The sequence below is a fragment of the Tamandua tetradactyla genome, chromosome 2 (genome assembly GCF_023851605.1).
Source record: "Tamandua tetradactyla isolate mTamTet1 chromosome 2, mTamTet1.pri, whole genome shotgun sequence".
Lineage (NCBI taxonomy): Eukaryota > Metazoa > Chordata > Mammalia > Pilosa > Myrmecophagidae > Tamandua > Tamandua tetradactyla.
The window spans coordinates 124833235-124853263 of record NC_135328.1 but is presented as its reverse complement, the minus strand read 5'-3'; the positions used below and the strand labels follow the sequence as shown (position 1 = coordinate 124853263).

General features: G+C 34.8%; 1 long non-coding RNA gene across 6 annotated transcripts in view; it reads right to left on the bottom strand.

The window, feature by feature from the left end:
* LOC143661970 (uncharacterized) overlaps positions 1-20029 on the bottom strand; it is a 128034-nt gene that overhangs the window by 21627 nt on the left and 86378 nt on the right. For all 6 annotated transcript variants that reach the window (XR_013165061.1, XR_013165058.1, XR_013165059.1 and 3 more), the window contains exons 2-3: positions 8568-8654; positions 3951-4056 (exon numbers count right to left, since the gene is read on the bottom strand). This is a non-coding gene — a long non-coding RNA (uncharacterized LOC143661970). The remainder of the gene's footprint in view (positions 1-3950; positions 4057-8567; positions 8655-20029) is intronic.

Here is a 20029-nt window from a genome sequence, read left to right as displayed (position 1 = left end):
GATTTTTTAAATTAAAAATTTCCTAGTTGTGTACACTTCTTTTTTGTTTTATTGATTTATATCTTCTTCCTTTGTTTGGGCCATCATTTCTAGTTTCTTTGTTTTTCTTTTATTCTTTTGTTACACACTATACATTTTACTAATTAAAAATATTAACTCTGGGATTTACACCCTGGGATGGCTGTTTCTTGATTTAAACAGCTGGTGATAAGACAGCAATTTCTTTACTTTCAGCTCTCCTATTAAAATGGTCTGCCAAAGACCAGTGCCGTTTACAGAGTTTTCCATCTTCTGAACCTGTCTTCTGCTGCTTACAGGAGTTTGCTTGTAACCTCCACTTTCCAGCAGGCTTATCTGTCTTCCCCAGGTGTTTGAAACTAGCAAGAATTACCTGAGACTGTCTGCCTCTATTCTTTGTCATGCTCTTTTCTTCATGTCAGTCTCCTTTGCTCAGAGGACAAAATCTTGGAAGAGGGGGCATTCTGGAGAAGACTTTCTTGAATTAGCCTTTTCCAGTGTAAACAAGACTGGGAACACAGACTGGCTCCAAAGTGTCCTGGGGAGTAGATCAAATGGGACCAAGGACTTCTTCAGTGCTCCCTAGACATGAGGTCTTAGCCTACCCAGTAAATATAGCCCTTCATCTAACTGTGCCTCAGAGTCTCCCTCAGAGTTGGGACATCATTAATTAAAAGTTTCTAATCAAAAGCCATAAACAAAAGTCAATTGTACCCACCACTGATCTTGGGCAAAAGAATGTTTACATGGCTTTCTTTCACCAGTGAGCTACTTTGGAGCAGTATCCAATGAGGACATTCAGTTATGTTGGGGGATAAACACTGAGAAGCCAGTTTACTTTTCTTTACCATAATTTGTCACCTCTTTCATCCCACACTTCCCTGTATTCTATCCAATGTTCTTCTGGTTTCTGGAGTTTCAAAATAGTGGTTTCAAACTGTCCCTGCCTTTTTAATAGATATTCTATTGTAAAGACTGAATCCTGGCACTCCCTACTCCATACGTCCCACAATCTTATTCAATGTGGGAGTGTGTTTTAATGCGTTCCCTTTCAGGACAGGAATTTGAGCATCTAATGTGTTATAGACAAAGGTAAATGGAGTAGAGATAAGGTAATTATGCTATCCAGCAATAATTTTTGAATCTTAAATTCTCAGTCACAAGTAAATCTCATAAATGCATACATCATCATAATTAGAATACTGTGAAGTGATAAGTACTACAAACTAAATAGTGAAGAATAAAATAATCACCAAAAATATCAATTTTGATGAAATAATCAAGGAGATTATCTCTGAAGTAGAAATGTTTGAGTGGAGACACAGAAAAATAAGAATGCAATGTTAAAGTGAAATTTTTATTTAAGCAGAGGGTGAGCACTTTCAGTGAACTTAAGCAAAAAATGAGCTCATTATTCTAGAAATGTAACAGTACAAGGAAAGGAAAATAAGGTGAAGTGAAGCAAAGAAGAAAGAGGAAAGTCTGTGCGGGCTGCAGTGTATATGAGTTATGTATGCTCTTAAAAACTGTATCAACTTCATGTTTTGCTCTTTTTGATGAGGTACAATTGGAGGAACTTTAGGAAGTGAATGAATTACATTTCCATATAGGAAAACAATATCACATGAGACAAACAAGATATAAAGACTTCTCTTCTCGCAGTTTGTGAAAATTCACTCTGTTGTCACTAATTTTCACAAAGAAATGAAGTTCCATTGAGTTATACTTAATAAATTCTCAATTTTACATACTATCCCTCAGGCAGAGTTCTAGGTTATCCTTTGTCAGCTTGTCAGGTGGATAAAAAATGTATGAGTTTACCTCTAAAGGCTATCCATTTTTCTTCTCACCACCCATCATCTTTTTTTTATCATTCATGCCCAAATCCAATGGAAACCTAAAATTCAACCCTGTAATTGTGAGTTGATATCATATTAGATGAATGTACTCTTAGGCCTTAAACATATCTTAGCCACAATCATTGAACTTCATGTGATGAAAATGAATGAATAAAAGCTTCTAAAGTATACTCTTACAGTCCTAATTCTGGAGTAGTAAAGCTCTAAGTAGATAATTGTCTTCTGCCACCTATATTTTTAACTTTTTTTATTGTATAGTATAACATATATACAAAGCAAAGAAATGAAAAAGCAATGGTTTTCAAAGCACTCTTCAGCAAATGGTTACAGAACACATCCCAGAGTTTGTCATGGGCTACCATATGATCTTCTCATATTTTTCCTTCTAGCTGCTCCAGAATATAGGAGGCTAGAGGGCTTAAATATTTCTTTTATCATCCTGATCAACTTTTTTCCTTCTTTTTTATGAAAAATAACATATAAACAAAAAAGCTATAAATTTCAAAGTACAACTAGTTGAAGAACACATTTCAGACTTTGACAAGGGTTACAGTTTCACAATTTTAGGTTTTTACTTCTAGCTACTCTAAAATAGCTCATGCCTTTTTTCTTTTTGTAGCAGAACAACCTTTATTCATAAGTATACACCATCATTCACCAATCTACTTCTCTGTCAGCCACCTACATAAATCTGGCATCATGTAGAGGGCCCAAAGTTCACAGTCCGTCAACATTCTCAATTTTAGATAATTTCATTGTTCTCAAGAGAAAGAAAACCAATAAATATACCCTCACCAAATAGGAAATCGAAACCTCTTCTTAACTCTTGTCCCTTACCCCATTATTTACCTCTGCTATTGCTGTGGTAGTGCTGATGGTTTCCTTCTAAATAACTCATAATATGCAATAGCAGGGCTTAAATACTCTTCTCAAATGCACACAGATACCTTCCAAGACCTGAAAGTCCTGGCTACATTTGATTCCTCATGGGAATAGCCAAATCAAAATAATCAAATTGTGTCCCTGGGATATTTAATGCTTAGACTGACATAATGTCTCTTCATTAATAATTGTGAATATGAAACTTATGGACTGACTTTGTATTATCAACAAATGAGTGAGATGATGTGCTGGGAATCCAAAAATATTCTGAGGCAAAGAAAAAATTGAACTAAAACAAAACAAAAATGCAAGGTTGCAGTTGGTTCACCTTGCCTTTTATAAGAAAGTCAATGTCTTTCTTGTTATAGAAATTGTATTTTGAGGGAATAGCAAGCAAAACAATTATTTTAAAGTACAATAGAAGGTCACAAGGGCAAAGGTACAGGGTTGGATTAGTGATAATTGATTTGGTTATTTCTTACACCTCTAATGTGGTGAAGTTTATAATACAAATAAATGTCAAATTCATTGGAGAATCAAATCTTCTTTGGCGATTGGAAGGAAATAAGTGCTTCATGAGAAAGAAACATAAACTGATATAAAAGGGAACAGAAATGTTAAAGGCAATCCAGGAATATGTGATAAATAAATGTAGCTAATACATTTAGATAATGCAGCAAATAAAGAAGTCAGTGACCTCAATGATAGGAAATGGTAAGTTGCAATTGAAGCTCAAGTACCATAGAATATATCCTGTGATTCTATTTTATTATAGGTGTTTATGTGAGTGTGTGTGTGTCCTTATTACCAGCCAGACTGCTACACTGTTTCTTCTTTCTGAATTTGGTATATACAAACTCAACCAATTAATACATACGCATACATTACTGTACTACTACTTTGTCCCTCTTTAACCAATAGCACTGTCACTAAAACATATATTAAACTCTGTATTTACCACCAGAAGTGTCAGTATTGTCACCAGAACATTAGAATATTTGAATATTTATTTAACTATATTAAAGCATTAGATGCAAATGAATCCAGTCTAACTACAGTTTTTATGATTGGAAATGATATGAATATATAGCAATCCCCCATTTACAGTATCAAGTCCAGGACCGATTCTCAGTAATACTGAGAATTCCCATGCTGGGATGATTCTTCAATTATCCATGACTTAGACCTCACCTTCTTAAGGAACTCCTGGCCCTTGGACAAAGTATCCTTCAGTGCACCTTTCATGGTTTCATTCCGTAGACTGAAGACGAAGGGATTCAAGAAAGGTGTGATGACACTGGAGAGGATAAAGAGGATCTTGTTGAGATGCAGGCTGTTCTTCTGGGAGGGACGGACATAGACAAAGATGGAGATCCCATAACCCATGGAGACCACAGTAAAGTGTGAGGCACAGGTGGCAAAGGCTTTGCGTTGACCTTGGCCTGAGGGTATCTTCAGAATGGTGGAAATGATGTAAGCATAGGAGACCACTGTGAGCGAGAGGGAGCCTATGAGTAGGACAAGGGAGCTGAGGAAATCCAACAACTCAATGGCACGTATATCAGCACAGGCCAAGTGGAGGAGTGGGGCACTGTCACAGAAAAAATGATCAATCTCATTGGGGCCACAGTATGGCAGTCCTGCTTTAAGGATGGTGGATGGCAGGATGAGGAGAAAGCTGCCTACCCAGGAGAGGATGGCAAGGCGGACACAGAGTGAGCTGGTCATAATTGTAGGATACTGAAGGGGACGGCAAATGGCCACATAACGGTCATAGGACATGACAGCAAAAAGGATAAACTCGGTGCATCCAGAAAGGAAGTAGAAATAGTACTGGGTGAAGCATTCACTAAATGAGATTCTATTCCTTTCTGACAGGAAGCCTGCCAGCATCTTGGGAACAGCACAGGTGGTGGTTAATATTTCACTGAAAGAGAGATTGCTGAGGAAGAAATACATGGGTGAGTGAAGCCTGTAATCCACAAGGATCAGGGTAATGATGAGGATGTTTCCAAATATTGTTACCAAATAAACCAATAAAAAAATTAAGAACAAGAGGCACTCTAGCGTTTGAGTGGTGGGTATCCCAATAAGAATGATATCTTTCACCGTGGTCCAATTCTCTCTCTCCATACTTACTAGGTGGGGAATCTCTTCTCTTAGGAGAACCAAAAAAAAAATGTTAGATACATTATTCAGTGAAACAGGATTTTTTATGATAAGAGAATCAGACAATCTTATTTATTCCATTTCTTCCAAGAATAAATTCCATGGCTGAAAATATGTTTAATTTTTCTTATAACTTCCAGAGAAGAATATGTGAAATTCATTATTCTCAATTATAATGATATATAAAAATCAATTTCCTTTAAACAGTTACTTTTAACCCCAACATTCTTATTTTTTACCATAAATATAAAAAAAGACAGTAAGTAAAATTTCTATATATACAATTATTGAGGAAAATGCAATGTAAACAATTAAGATATTTCTTTTTATGAATTTTTTTTTTTTTCGAAAGAGCTGGGTGGAGAAGTGCACCAGCGCACGCGACCCGGGCTCTCGCATTATTGAATTTATAGGTGATTTTTTTCTTTTAAGTGAACCGGTATGCATCCATATTTAATATACTATCCAATTAACACAAGGCCTTGATTAAATCTTCAAGGCACAGACTAATGATCTATACAGCTTTACCTCTATGTTTTTACTTTTTAGAGTACGAAGTACACTATAAAAAAAATGCCACTTGCTGTAATGTAGAAATCACAATTAATTTACATTTCATCCTTTAGATACTAAAAGCAGTCATTCCTACAGAATTTAAATTTTTACTAATATTTTTGTCAATGTTTCTTGTAGTCAATGTAGATTAATCTATTAAAGTAGAATTTTTAAATGATAAAATAATAAAAAGCTAAAGGGAATAGTTATGTAATAAATTAAACTTTTTAAAGTTCTATTTTTTAGAGAATAAATGGTAGAACAATCTAATAGCATTTTGTTGATTATTTCACTTTGTGTCCATAAATGTGTGTGGTTGCAGTAGACATTAATTTCTTGCCTTAGCCAGCAACTTCTGTTACAATACTTCCTACATATAATATGAGTTAGTGCCAGAATTGGACACACTTTATATAATTAAAATGAATTGGCAGAGTACAAAGAGAAAACTCCAAATTTGAAGTGATGCGAATAGATTTGTCAAATTAAATGAAGAATTTAAGAATATCATACGATTTAAGACTGCAGGAAAACCTCAAAGGAGATCCTCAAACCAAAGGCAATACAGGAAAATCAATTAGCAATTTAAAAAAAACAAAGTAATGAATCACACCATTAAAACCAGCATATCAACTATATTGTAAAAAATAATAACTAACCAAGTATAACAATAAGAATGAAATAAAAATTAAATTTTACTGTATGAAAGTTTTATGAAACATATATAAATATTATAGATCAAAAAGTTTTTTTTAAAGCATTGGTATAAATAAAATTTTATTGTATGAAAGTTGTATGAAACATATATAAATATAATGGATCAAAAGTTAAAAAAATAAATATATATGTCAGGAAAGGTTAAAGTCATATAAGAAGGAAAGCAGTTACTACAATGTGTATAACGGGCATATTAGTAGTTGCAAAAAATAAAGTGCACCAAAGAAAACAAAGAAGTTAAGTGTATATTATTGAAAAGTAAATTTTTAGCGAACTTGCAAATGTCAGTGAATTTATGAAGGTAGCGGGATTATAGCATGATTATCAAAGATGTTGAAAACTAGGGAGTAATATATAATAATGAAAAAATAATTTGACATACTCTATGTTTAACGATCAAACCACCAGAAAATGAAGGGTATTGAAAAAAACCTGGATATTATAAATAGTTGAAGCATTTGTAATAAAATTTTGGAAATAGGTGGAATATGAGAAGTGAACATCTTAAGTGAATCAATGGAAAGATTTTATTCTTGGATTTTAATTCCTTGTTTCAAAAATACTTCATAATTCATGCACAAATGCATTTGTATATATTGTAATTCCAATCAAGTAACCGTATGATCTCTATTTTCTGCAAAAGAGCAAAGTAAATTAAGTGAAATTCTGTATACTAACTACTACAGTTTTAAAATTTACCAGCATTGGTTACATACTATTAAACTACAGCAACTTGGGACAACAATCCAAAAATTCATGGACATTTTTAACAGTTCATTTTAATTAGGGTGGAAATTGAAGAAAAAAATTTTCAACTTACAGAAAATGAGGTTTCAGTGGAGCCTCCCCTGCCTAAGGAAGCTGGATTAGGAGACTGATCATGGAGGTAAAATAAGTACATGTAAAATGGAAAGGAGAGATTAGGCTCTCAAATACTCTTGTGTTCCCAAATGATGTTCTAGAGAACTGCACGGTGTTACTCAAGGGTTTAGCAGAGGAGATGAAGGGAAAAAGAGAGAGAGGGAGGGAGAGAGAGATTTTTCCAGGAAGATGCAAAGAATAAAAACTGTAGACACAAGGTCTTTGAATGATGGCCAAGGAAAGTGATGAGAAAATACTGACGACTACAGAAACTAAACCATGTGTTGATGCTTTCAAGCAAATTTTGTGAGATTATTTGTGTTATTAACTATAAATATAAATTCCTTAAGACTTGTTTAAACAAAATGTTTAAACAAAATCTATCTGATTGGACAAGGCTGTCCAACTTTCCCCAACATCTATCCTTCAAATAATTCTCAGACATTTACTGTGAGTCATAGCCATCTTTCCTTCAGGAGTAACATCTAGATGGAATTTACTAAATATGCCCTACAGACCTCTCATGTCCTTTTCTAGGATATTTGGCTTTTTCATTAACAATCCCAAACTTTGCTTGACAAACCATCTCCTTTGTCCAGTGTAATTTCCTACACTAAGAAAAAAGGAAGAGAACGTTATGATTTTCATCCATTTTTCTTTCATTTGGAATCAGGCTTCAGAGTGGAGAAGATGGGGTTTGCATGATAATGGCAGAGCCCAGACTCTTTTGAGGTTGGGGTACACAGGTAAATTACAGCACAAACCTGGAAGAAAGTTTCACTGAGAAAAACAAGACTTCTAAATCAACCCTGTACCCCTCTAGGGGCAAATTTACTGACGGAATAAAAGCAAACTTGTTTCTACTCATTCTGCAAATTTTGCTTTGTAAACTCATTAATATAACTATTCCACAGAGATGCCAATAAATGTAGAAAACTTTGCTTTCCCAGGAGAATTTTTAAAAGCACCAAGCCAAGGAGTTTCAAACAGTATGAACATTTTTCTGAATTGTTTATAGAGCCACAGAAAATATAGATGCATATTATATATTTACACATGTATATATGTGTATGTAAAATCTACAATCATGCTGTACCTCAGAACTTCAGCTACCTGTCCTTCAGAAACAGGGAAAAATGAACTCACTATTGCTCATTTATAGAGAGTGACTATAATGAATGTACAAATTATTTCATAAACTGAAATGCCTGAATGTGAAATTAGAAAATAATAAATAACTAGGTATGAAAAATAGCAGAAGTATATAAACTAAAACTTTGAGGAAAAATTACCCATAGTTGTAATATTTTAATTTCAGTTCTATAGTAATTACCATTAGATTTGTATATGATAGCCATATAACTTGCTAGTAATATTATATTTATTTGTATTCCCTGCATTAACCATTAATAGCATATCAATTTTCTATGTGACTAAACATTTTATTGCAATTTTTTTCATTCTTCCACTAACAAGCACCGATGATGATGACAGAAATACTCTTACCTTGCAGATTCTGTGTGATTTTATGTACATCAAGAAATAAAGACTGTCACCTAAGTCAATGCAAGACATCAGTAGCAGATGTATTACCTAAAAGAAATATGACCAATTGATAAGTATCTTGAATAAAACTGGCACTTCATGAGAATATTGAAGATTCGTACCATTTGAACATGTGAATATGGTAAGAAGGAAAGGTGCTTGGTTGGAGAAAAGAAATAATTACAATTATAAGGCAGCTGTAGTGAAAACGTTTAGAGTAAGAAATATCCAGCAATGCAGAACTGAGGCAACATTAAAAACTAATTCTTTAGTGCTCTTTTATAACAATATGCATAAAGTAAAATCAATACTGTGTGTAAATAAATGACCTCTGTTCAATTACAATCAGGAAAATGATAATTTTGTATGACTAATCTATTCATAGAATTATAAAATATCTATACTTTAAAATAAAGAGAATATTTATTGAAATTTGTTGTATATGTCGCCCAGTTTTACATAGATCCCTGATTTATTTTTTTTCTTTTTTGGCATGAGCAGGCACCGGAAATCGAATCCGGGTCTCCGGCATGGCAGGCGAGAACTCTGCTGCTGAGCCACCATTGCCAGCTCCCCTGATTTATTCTTAACTTATTCCCCATTTGACACTGGCCCTAATACTCATGAGGAAGACTCTAGTATTGTACACTACTTGTTTCTACTAGAATGTTTCCAAACGTAACAGTATCTTCAATTTTTATCCTAAGTTTCCTGATGGTAGCAGATTTGAGGAGACTCAGTTCTCATCCAAAGTTTCCCAATATCATTCCACAGTGTATATTATTATCAGAATCCCCAATGATGTCATGTGATAGCCACAAGAATTCCTCACAAGAATGCACCAGTAATATACAGTGCCTCCACTTCTCGTGAGAAGTGTCTTCCTTCCTTATCTGAATTATCCCACATTATATGTGTCCCCATTCCTCATTTCCCAATATAATGCTAGGGCCTTCACTTACCCCAGGAAGTTCTAAATATTTAAGCAGTGTCCCCGTTTCTCGTCAGAATATCCCCAAAAGTATAACAGTGCCAGGATTCCTCAACAGAAATTTCCCGATATTATAGTATTGCTTCCAATCCCATTGTTACTTCATTAATATCATGACAGTGCCCCTGGTGCTATCAGGATTCCTACTTCTATCATCCTCATAAGATGTTCTCCAACGGTACACTGGCGTTCCCGTTCTTCATCAGAATTCCCCATTATTGCAATACTGACTCTTATTCTGTGGAACGTTTGTAACATTATACCAGTAACCCTATTCTTCAATATTTGTTTTCCAATATTTTACCATCGCTCATATTCCTCACTCCATATTCCCCAATGTTATCCTAATGTCTCCTTCCCTCTTGGGGCATCGCTAATATTATATCAGGGCCTCTATTCCTCATTAAAAATGTATGTATACGATTTCAATTCTTCCACTGTTCATTAGGTGTCTTCCGATATTATGACATTGCCACCAGTTTCATCAGATATTTTAAATACATTTTCTGTTCAAATATTCGTATTAGCAGTCGCACAATAAAATGGCAGTTCTCCCATTCATCTCCACAATTTTCCTAATAGTATCCTAGTGCCCCCTTTCCTTATGCACACTTGCCTCTGCTTGTGCTATTGTCATCGTTCATCATTTACTTTATAACTTTAGTGTTTCCATTCTTCATTAGAATTTTCATAACAGGATAGATAGTTCATTAGAGAAGTTTCCATTTATTATTGCAATTCCTCCAATTTCTCATTGGAAATTTATCATTATTATGCATACACCCTCAATTCTTATCTTATATTTTCCAAATTTTACCATCGCACCCATTACAAATCCAAATTTCTCCATATATCAGCACCCATTTTTCTTTTCAAACATTTCCCAACATTATACCAGGACTTTTCCTCATCAGAATCTTTCCCATAATATTCTATCACCTGCATTCTTCATAGGATTGCCAAAACTATACTGCAGCTCTCATTCCTTATCAAATTTTTTCCATATGACACCAGTACCCTTAGTCTGCATCAAAACTCTCTTATTTTCTGCACACACAATCTTAATCAGAATTCTACAAACATCACACCACTACCCCCATTATGTACCAGAAGTTTTATCATATAATGCCATTGCCCAGATGCTCATCATATGTTTCCCAATATTAAGGCAGTTCACTATTTTTTTTAGAAGACTCCAAATATTATATTGTTACCCCCATATCCCTCTTACTTTTTCCATTTAATGCCCGTTCCCTTATTCAACTTTAGAAGTTTTCCATTATGACATTAACTCCACTATATCATAAGATTTTCTTATAATATACCAGTACCCCGATTTCTTCAGGAAACATCTTATCAGAATGTTCCCAATATTATATGAACTCCCCCCATTTCTCATCAGAAGTTTCTCTGTTAACAATTCCCTCCATGTTTCTCTTCAAAATTTGTCCAATTTGTTACACCATTTCCTCTTTATGCATCATAAGTTTATCCACATGATACCAGTGCTCCTATTCCATTACATAAGTTTTCCAATATTATACCAGTGCATCCATTCATCAGTACATTTGTCCATATAATACAAGTGACTACATTCTCACTGAACTTTTTTTCAAATGACATCAGAGTCCACACCCCTAACAAGATTTTTCTGTTTAAAAAGAAAAACTTTTTGCATCAGTATTTTCCCAGTATTGCACGAGGTTGATCATTGATCATCAGAATTTTTCTCATTATATAATTGCCACATTTTCATCAGATGCTCTTCAATGTTATTCCAATGTCTCATTCTTATTAAGAAGTTCTTCCATATGATTGCAATGACCGTATTTCTTTTGCAAAGAATCCCAATAATAGTACAACCACTCATTTCAGATATTCTGTCATATCGTACCAGTGTCTGATTACTCATATGAAGTTTCCTAATATTATTTCAGTGACCTAATATCTTTAGAAGTTTTCCTGTATTATATCAGAATCCCAGTTCCTCATTGGAATATATTTCCCTAGTATTATACCAATGTCCTTATTCTTTATTACAAATCTCAGAAATTTCTCATGTTACTAGCATCCCAATTCTTCAGATTTTCCATATTATACAAGTGCCTGGATTCCTCATGGAAACTTTTCAAAATTGTTTCACCCCCACTACATTTCCTATAACTAATTCCTCATCAAAGATTTCCCAGTATTATATGTAGTCCAAGTTTCTCATTGTATTTATAGTCCAAATTTCCAAATATTAAAATATGCCTCCCATCTTCATGGAAAGTTTTCTATTATTATAAGAGTATACTCCAGTCTTCACAATAAGTTCCCCAAAGTGATATGAGTGCTCCCATGTATTATTAACTTGCCCAATATTAAATCAATGCTCCCCTTTCTTTCGTAAAAATACCCAATATTATATCAGAACCCTAAATTATCTTCATGAATTTCTCAGTATTATATTGATGTCTGCATTTTTCTTCAGAAGTTCTTCAAATCATACTGTTACCTCCATTCCTCATTGGTATTTTCTCCATTAGATGTTAGTGTCACATTCATTTTCAGAATTCCTGATATTGTATCAGTGTCACAAATTCTCACCACAATATTTCCATATTACTTTAAATCAACAATTGTTCCCATGAGGTTTCACTGCCACTGTTGCTTATTTGAAAAACTGCTATATTATTACAATGCTCACATTCATCATCAGAAATTTCCCAATATTATACTTATACTTTCATTTGTTTTTGCAAATTTCCCAACATTTCATTTCTCCAATCCTCCATCAGTAATTTACAAATATTACATTGGTAATCTGAATTCCCATCAGAAATATCTAACTACTATATACATACACTTTCTTTTCAGGAAGGTTCTCAGTATCATACTAGTAAACATATTCTTAATTGGAAGTTCCCAATATTGTACAAATACAGCTTCCTTATGAGAATGTGTCCAATATTATACCTGAGTCTCCATTCTTCATTGGAAAGTTTCCAGTATCATCTTTCCTCTTTAGAATTGTTTCAGTGCTATATTTATTATCTTTTCCTTAACAAAAGATTTCTCCTAATATAACAGCACAAAATGCTTCAATGAAATATTCCAAATATTATGCATTCAACACTCTGCAACAATTCTCCAATAACATACAATTATCCCCATTCCACATTATGTCTCTTTCTATTATACCGATGGTTCCACTGCACTTCAAAATTTTGTCCAATTATATTAGTGTCCCATTTCTCATCAGAAATTGTCCCACATTATCCCAGAGCTCACGTTCATCATCGAAAATATTTTAGGGCAATAAATTATGTGGCCATGAACATGTAAGTTATTAAATGGTGATGAGACAACTGGTGGGTCAAATATATTTGTGTGCTTCCAATGGTCTAAATAGCCTGCATAAATTCAACATTTTTGCATAAATTAGAAGCTATATATTTAATTAAGGTTGTGCTTTTCTGCTTACATGTTTATCTATCAAAGTACTCTGCCTTAATTTTGTATAATGTTACCATGGATAGCCTTCTAAAGCATCAAACATTATTTTAAATTAGTAAATAAATTAAACTTCATGAGCAACATATACATCTACCAAATTTCATTCCATCATTAACATTAATTCTCTTATAGGATTTTACACATTAAAAGTTTGAGTTCCAGGAATAAATCCCTAGAAATTTCCCAGAACTTGCAGATGAACAATAGATTTTTTCAGTTCCCCATGTCCATGTGACTTCAGTCACATTTTTATTGTGAAAGATAACATATATACAAAAAAGGAATAAATTTAAAAGCACTCCACAACAATTAGTTATAGAACAGATTTCAGAATTCGGTATGGGTTACAGTTCAACAATTTTAAGTTTTTCCTTCTAGCTACTCCAAAACACTGAAGACTAAAAGGAATATTGATACAATGATTCAGCAGTCATACTCATTTGTTTAATCTTACCTTCTCTGTTATAACAACTGACTTCATTAAAGTTAAAAACCTCTTCCCATTCCATTAAAACCATTAAGAAAATTAAAATGGAAAGCAACAGAGGAAGGAAGAACAGAGGAAAATACTTATATTAGGCAGAAGATATACATATTACATATATCAAAGGAGTAACATTTATTGATAGGGTTGAGAATTTATTTTTAAAAATCTTATAATCAATGAGAAAAAGAGACAACCCAAATACAAATGGACAAACATTCAAGTTGGCACATTTGAAAAGATATGATCTAGTCAATAAGCATGTAAAAAAAGCTCAATATTGATAGTCATTAATGAAATGCAAACCAAATATCACAATGCATGCCAGTGTGAAAGGATTATGCACCCTAGAAAAGCCTGGCTTTAATCCTGATCCATCTGTGGAAGCAGCCATTTCTTTTAATTCTTATTCAGTATTGTAGATTGGAAACTTGATTAGATTGTCTCCACAGAGATGTGACACAGCCAATAGTGGGTATTAACCTTTGTTTAGAGGGAGATGTGACTCTACCCATTCCGTATGAATCTTAATTTGTTTACTAAAATCCTTTAAAATAGGAAACTTTTGGAAACATCACAAAAGCAACATAGCCATGAGAACCATGAGAGGCCATGCAGCCAGAGGCTTTGGGAGTTGAAGAAGGAAACACTCCTGGGGAAGCTCATGAAACAAGAAGGCTGGATAGAAAGCTAGCAGATGTTGCCATGTTCACCTCATGCCTTTCCAGTTGAGAGAGAAATACTGAACTTCGCTGGACTTTCTTGAGTGAAGGTAACTTCTTGGTGCCTTAACTTGGACATTTTTATAGATTTGTCTTCATTTGGACATTTTCACAGCCTTAGAACTGAAAACTTACAACTTAATAAATTCTCCCTTTTAAAAAGTATTCTGTTTCTGGGATATCACCTTCCAGCAGCTAGCGCTCTAGAATGACGAGCTATCACCAACCATCCACCACGGTGACTAAAAGATTCACAATCGATGATATTTACTGTTGCAGGGGATGTAGAGAACTGGGACCCTCATACAGTATTGATGGGAATGCAAACTGATATAATCAATTTGATAAACTGCTAACATCTTTTAAAACTAAACATATACATACTCTGTAATGCAGTGATTCTATTGTATAGAGATTCTGATGATCCATGGGTCAAATTATTTCACCAAAAATCATGACTTTTATGATGGACATAAAAGTGGACTCATACAAGGCAGACCACAGTGGCTCAGCAGGAAGCGTTATTGCCTGCCATGTTAGAGACCTGGGTTTGATTCCCAGTGCCTGTCCATGAAAAAAAAAAAAGGGTGGACTCATATAGTATTTATGCTTTTGCACCTGGTTTAGTTCACTCAGCATTATGTTCTCAAGGATTGTCCATCTTGTAATGTGGCTTAGGATGTCATTTCATCTTATTGCTGCACAATATTCCAATATATATATTAACCACATTTTGTTAATCCACTCATCCATTGATGGGCACTTGGATTGTTTCCATCTTTTGGTGGTTGTGAAGAATGCTGTTTTGAACATCAGTGTGCAAATGTCTCTTTTTGTCACTGCCTTCAGATCTTCTGGGTATATACCAAGAAGTGGTATAGGCAGGTCATAGGGCAACTCAATATTTGGTCTGCAAAGAAACCATCAAACTGTCTTCCATAATCTCTATACCATTATACATTTCCACCAGCAGTGCATAAGCATCCAAATTTCTCCACGTCCTAACCAACATTTGTAATTTCCTGTTTGTTTAATTGCATCCATACTTATAAGTGTGATATGGTATAACATTATAGTCTGGATCTACATTTCCCTTATAGATAATGAAAATGACTATCTTTTCATGTGTTTTTTAGCCATCTGTATTTGCTCTTCAAAAAAATGCCTATTCATGTCTTTAGTCCACTATGTAATTGGGTTGTTTGTTCTTTTGTTGTTAAGTTTTATGGCTTCTTTATGTACACAGAATATCAAACATTTATCTGACATTGAATTTCCAAATATTTTTCCCCAATAAGCTTGTCATCACCTTTTTGACAAATTATTTGGAGGCACAAAAGAATTTCATTTTTAGTAGTTCCAATTTATCTTTATTTTCTTTTGTTGCTTTTGCTTTGGGTATAAAGTTTTGGAAGCTACCTTCTAATACTAGGTCTTGAAGAAGTTTCCCTACATTTTCTCCTAGGAGCTTTATGGTACTGGTTTTTATATTTAGATGTTTGATCCACTTTGAGTTAATCTTTGTGTAGAATGTAAGATATGGGTCCTCTTTCATTTTTTTTGCTATTGATATCCAATTCTCCCATATCCTTTTATTGAAAAGACTTTTTTCCCTATTCAGTGGATTTGAAGGCCTTGTCGAAGATCAGTTGACTATAGATTTGGGGGTCTATTCCTGCACTCTCAATTCAATTTCTTTGGTCAATACATCTATCTTTGTGCCAGTACCATGTTGTGGTACATCGACCACTGTGGCTTTATAATATGCTTTAGAATCAGGAAGTGTTAATCCTCCACTCCATTCTTTTTTTAGGATGCTTTTAGCTATGCAGGGACTCTTTCCCTTTCAGATGAATTTGCTAACTAGCTTTTCCAAATCTTTACAATAGGTTGTTGGAATTTTCATTGGTACTGCATTGCATCTGTAGATCAGCCAGGTAGAATTGACAATCTAACTATATTTAATCTTCCTATCCATGAACAGGGAATGCCTTTCCACATACTTAGATCCTCTTTGATTTCTTTTAGCAAAGTTATGTAGTTTTCTGTGTAAAAGTCCTTTATGTCCCTAGTTAAATTCATTCCTAGATATTTGATTCTTTTCATTGCTATTTTGAATGGAATTTTTCTTTTATTGACTCTTCAGATAGGTCATTGCTTGTATATAGACACATTACTGATTTTTGCACATTAATTTTATATCCTGCCACTTTGTTTAAATTGCTTATTAGCTCAAATAACTTTACTGTATGTATATTTCTCAGGATTTTCCATATATAGTGTCATGTCATTTGCAAACAATGAGAAGTTTTACTTCTTTTCGAATTTGGATGCTCTTTATTTCTTTTCCTGCCTGATTGATCTAGCTAGAACTTCTAGAACAATGTTGAATAATAGGTAACAGAGGGCACCCTTGTGTCTTTCCCAGTCTTAGGGGGAAAGCTTTTAGTCTCTCACCATCAAGTATAATGCTGGCTATGGGTTTTTCATATATGCCTTTTATCATATTGAGGAAGGTACCTTTGATTCCAATCTTTTGAAGTGTTTTTTTTTAATCAGAAAAGGATGTTTAATTTTCTCAGATGCTTTCTTTGTAGCAATCAAGATGATCATGTGATTTTTCACTTTAAATTTGTTAATTGATTTTCTTCTGTTGAACCATCCTTATATTCCTGGTATAAAAGCCACTTGATCATGGTGTATAATTCTTTTATTGTGGTGTTCAATTTGATTTGTTAGTATTTTGCTGAGAATTTTTGTATCTATGTTCACTAGAGATATTGGCCTGTAGTTTTCCTTTCTTATAACATCTTTACCTGCCTTTGGTATAAAAGTAATGCTAGCCTCATAAAATGAGTTAGGTATTGTTCCTTTTTCCTCAACTTTAAGGAAAAGTTTAACCAGGGTTCATGTTAGTTCTTTTTGGAATGTTTGCTAGAATTCCCCTGTGAAGCCATCTGCCCGTGGGCTTTACTTTGTAGGAAGATTTTTGAAGACTAATTGAGTCTCTTTATTTGTGATGGTTTTTTAAGATCCTCTACTTGTTCTTGACTTACTATAGCTTGTTTGTGCATTCCCAAGAATTGCCCATTCCATCTACATTGTTTAGTTTTTTGGCATATAGTTGCTTAATGTACCCTCTTCTGATTTTTTTTTTTTTATTTCTTCAGGGTCTGTGGTAACCCTCATTTCTTATTTTCTTTACTTGCCTCTTCTCTCTCTTTTTTTCTTTGTCAGCCGTGCTAGTGGTCTATTGGTTTTCTCTCAGAATCAACTTTTGTTTTTATTGATTCTTTCTATTATCTTTTGTTCTTCGATTCATATAATTCTGCTTTAATCCTTGTTATTTCTCTTCTTCTATTTGCTTTGAGGTCAGTTTGCTGTTCTTTCTCAACTTTCTCCAGGTGAGCAGTTAAGTCATTGATTTTTGCTCTTCCTTCTTTTTTAATATAGGCATTTGGGGCAAGAAATATCCCTTTCAATAAAGCTTTTGCTGCATCCTGTGAGTTACAATATGTTGCATTCTCATTTTCATTCATCTCCAGATAGCTACTGATTTCGCTAGTAATGTCTTCTTTTACCCATTGTTTAAGAGTGTGCTATTTAATCTCCACATATTTGTGAAAGTTCTTGTTCTTTGGTGGTTGTCATAGTTAGGTTCATGTGTCAACTTGGTCAAGTGGTGATATCTGTTTGTCTGGTTGGGCAAGTGCTCACCTGTTTGTTGCAATGAGAACATTTCATAGAATTAAATCATGATCATGTCAGCTACATCCACAGTGGATTAAATTTGTGATCAGCCAAAGGGAGTGTCTTCTGTAATGAGTAATGCTTAATCTGATCACTGGAAGCCTTTTAAGGAGGTTTCAGAAGAGACAGGTCCTGCCTGCTTCAATCAGTGAGCCTCTCCTGTGGAGCTCATCCAGACCTTCCATCGCAATCATCAGCTTCACAGCCTGCCCTGCAGATTTGGGACTCGGTGTTTCTGTGGTCACAAGAGACACTTTATAAATTTTATTTTTGAAAGTGTTCCCCGTTTAGTCTGTTTCTCTAGAGAACTCTAAACAACACATCTTGCTACCAGGAGTGGTTCCTCAGAAACAGAATCTTAAAAATGGGTTTTTATGAATGGCTTTCTACTCTGGCTGGACTCAAAGACACTAAGGACTCTGATTCCCATAATCAGAATGACACTTCCAATGCATGGAGTGAGTTGGAAAAAGAGATAGTCAAAATATCACCATTCGAGTCTCCTAATACTTTGCTTGTATGAAGCCAGGCTCTGGGGAATATTGTTTTTGACACCTTTACAGAGTTTTGTAGAAACAAGAGGTATAGAGATACTGGTTGGTTGTTGTTAGATACAGGGACTACATTAAGGAGTGAAAGGGATGGGCTTAAATCTTCAAATGAGAAGCTTAAGTGCCATCTGACAGATGTATATGTTTCTATGAGTATCCTGAAGGAAAATCTTATTTCCTGTAGCCATAGACTTGAGAGATCTGAAAATTAAACTCAGAATCTTATTGTTAGAGTAGCAACTTTACAACATAAACTAAAACCTCAATCTTGCATGGTGTCTGCCATCAAAGTGAAGGCATTGATTGGAAAGGAGTGGGACCCTGAAAAATGGGATGGTGACATATGGATTGATAATAATGTCAGGGGTGAGATTGAAACCCTAGATCATGCTGAGTCTTCTCTAGATAACCCTGTAATAATTTTCCCTGAGGACATAACTGCCCCACCTCCAGCCTGCCTTGAGGAGTTGGCTACCCAACCTCCTTCTGAAGGGATTAACCCTAGAGTGATTAATCCTGTTTCACCAGATGAAATGGCAAATGAATGCCCCGAAGCAAATGGCTTGGAACATATTTCTAATTCTTTTCATGACCGACCCAGAGATTGAAATGTTAGAGTGGATTTTTCATGCAAAGCCTGCTCTTACACCCGAGGAATGTCTGGAGGATGCACCTTTTACCAGAACACTGAGAAATAAATTTGTGAGACTAGCACCATCATCCCTGAAAAGCCCTGTGGTTGCACTTCTCAGTAGGTCAGATATTACTATAGGAACACTGTCACAGAGCTGGAATCCTTAAACACAATGGGGATGACAGGATCCTGAATTGGCAGAAGCCAGGTGACAGCACTTAATTGCCAAAGACAGGGTAGACCTGGCTATTATAATAGACAGCAAACTCAAAGAAGCCATCAAAATTATATGACATGCAAAGATTTGTGGCACTGGCTAGTAAATCATGGAGTACCTACAAATACAATAGAATGGCAGTCTACTAAATTGTTGTTCAAGCTGTATAAACAAAAGTGTTCTAGGTCAAGTGAACAGAAGTCTAACCTGAATGACAAAAACACAGAGTCAAAGCCCCTTAATCAATTTCCAGACTTGGAACAGTTTACAGACCCAGAGCCCCTTGAATGAAGGTGAGGCCAGGTCCCTTTGTGGCCAGGTCCCTTGCCACAAGTTTATACTGTTAATCTTCCTCCAAGACATCCCCAAGGAGACCGACAGCCATTTACCAAGGTAACTGTGCATTGGAGAAAAGGAAATGATCAGACATTTCAGGGATTATTAGACACTGGTTCAGAAGTGACATTGATTCCAGGGGACACAAAACATCACTCTGGTCCACCAGTCAGAGTGGGGGCTTATGGAGGCCAGGTGATCAATGGAGTTTTATCTCAGGTCTGTCTCACAATGGGTCCA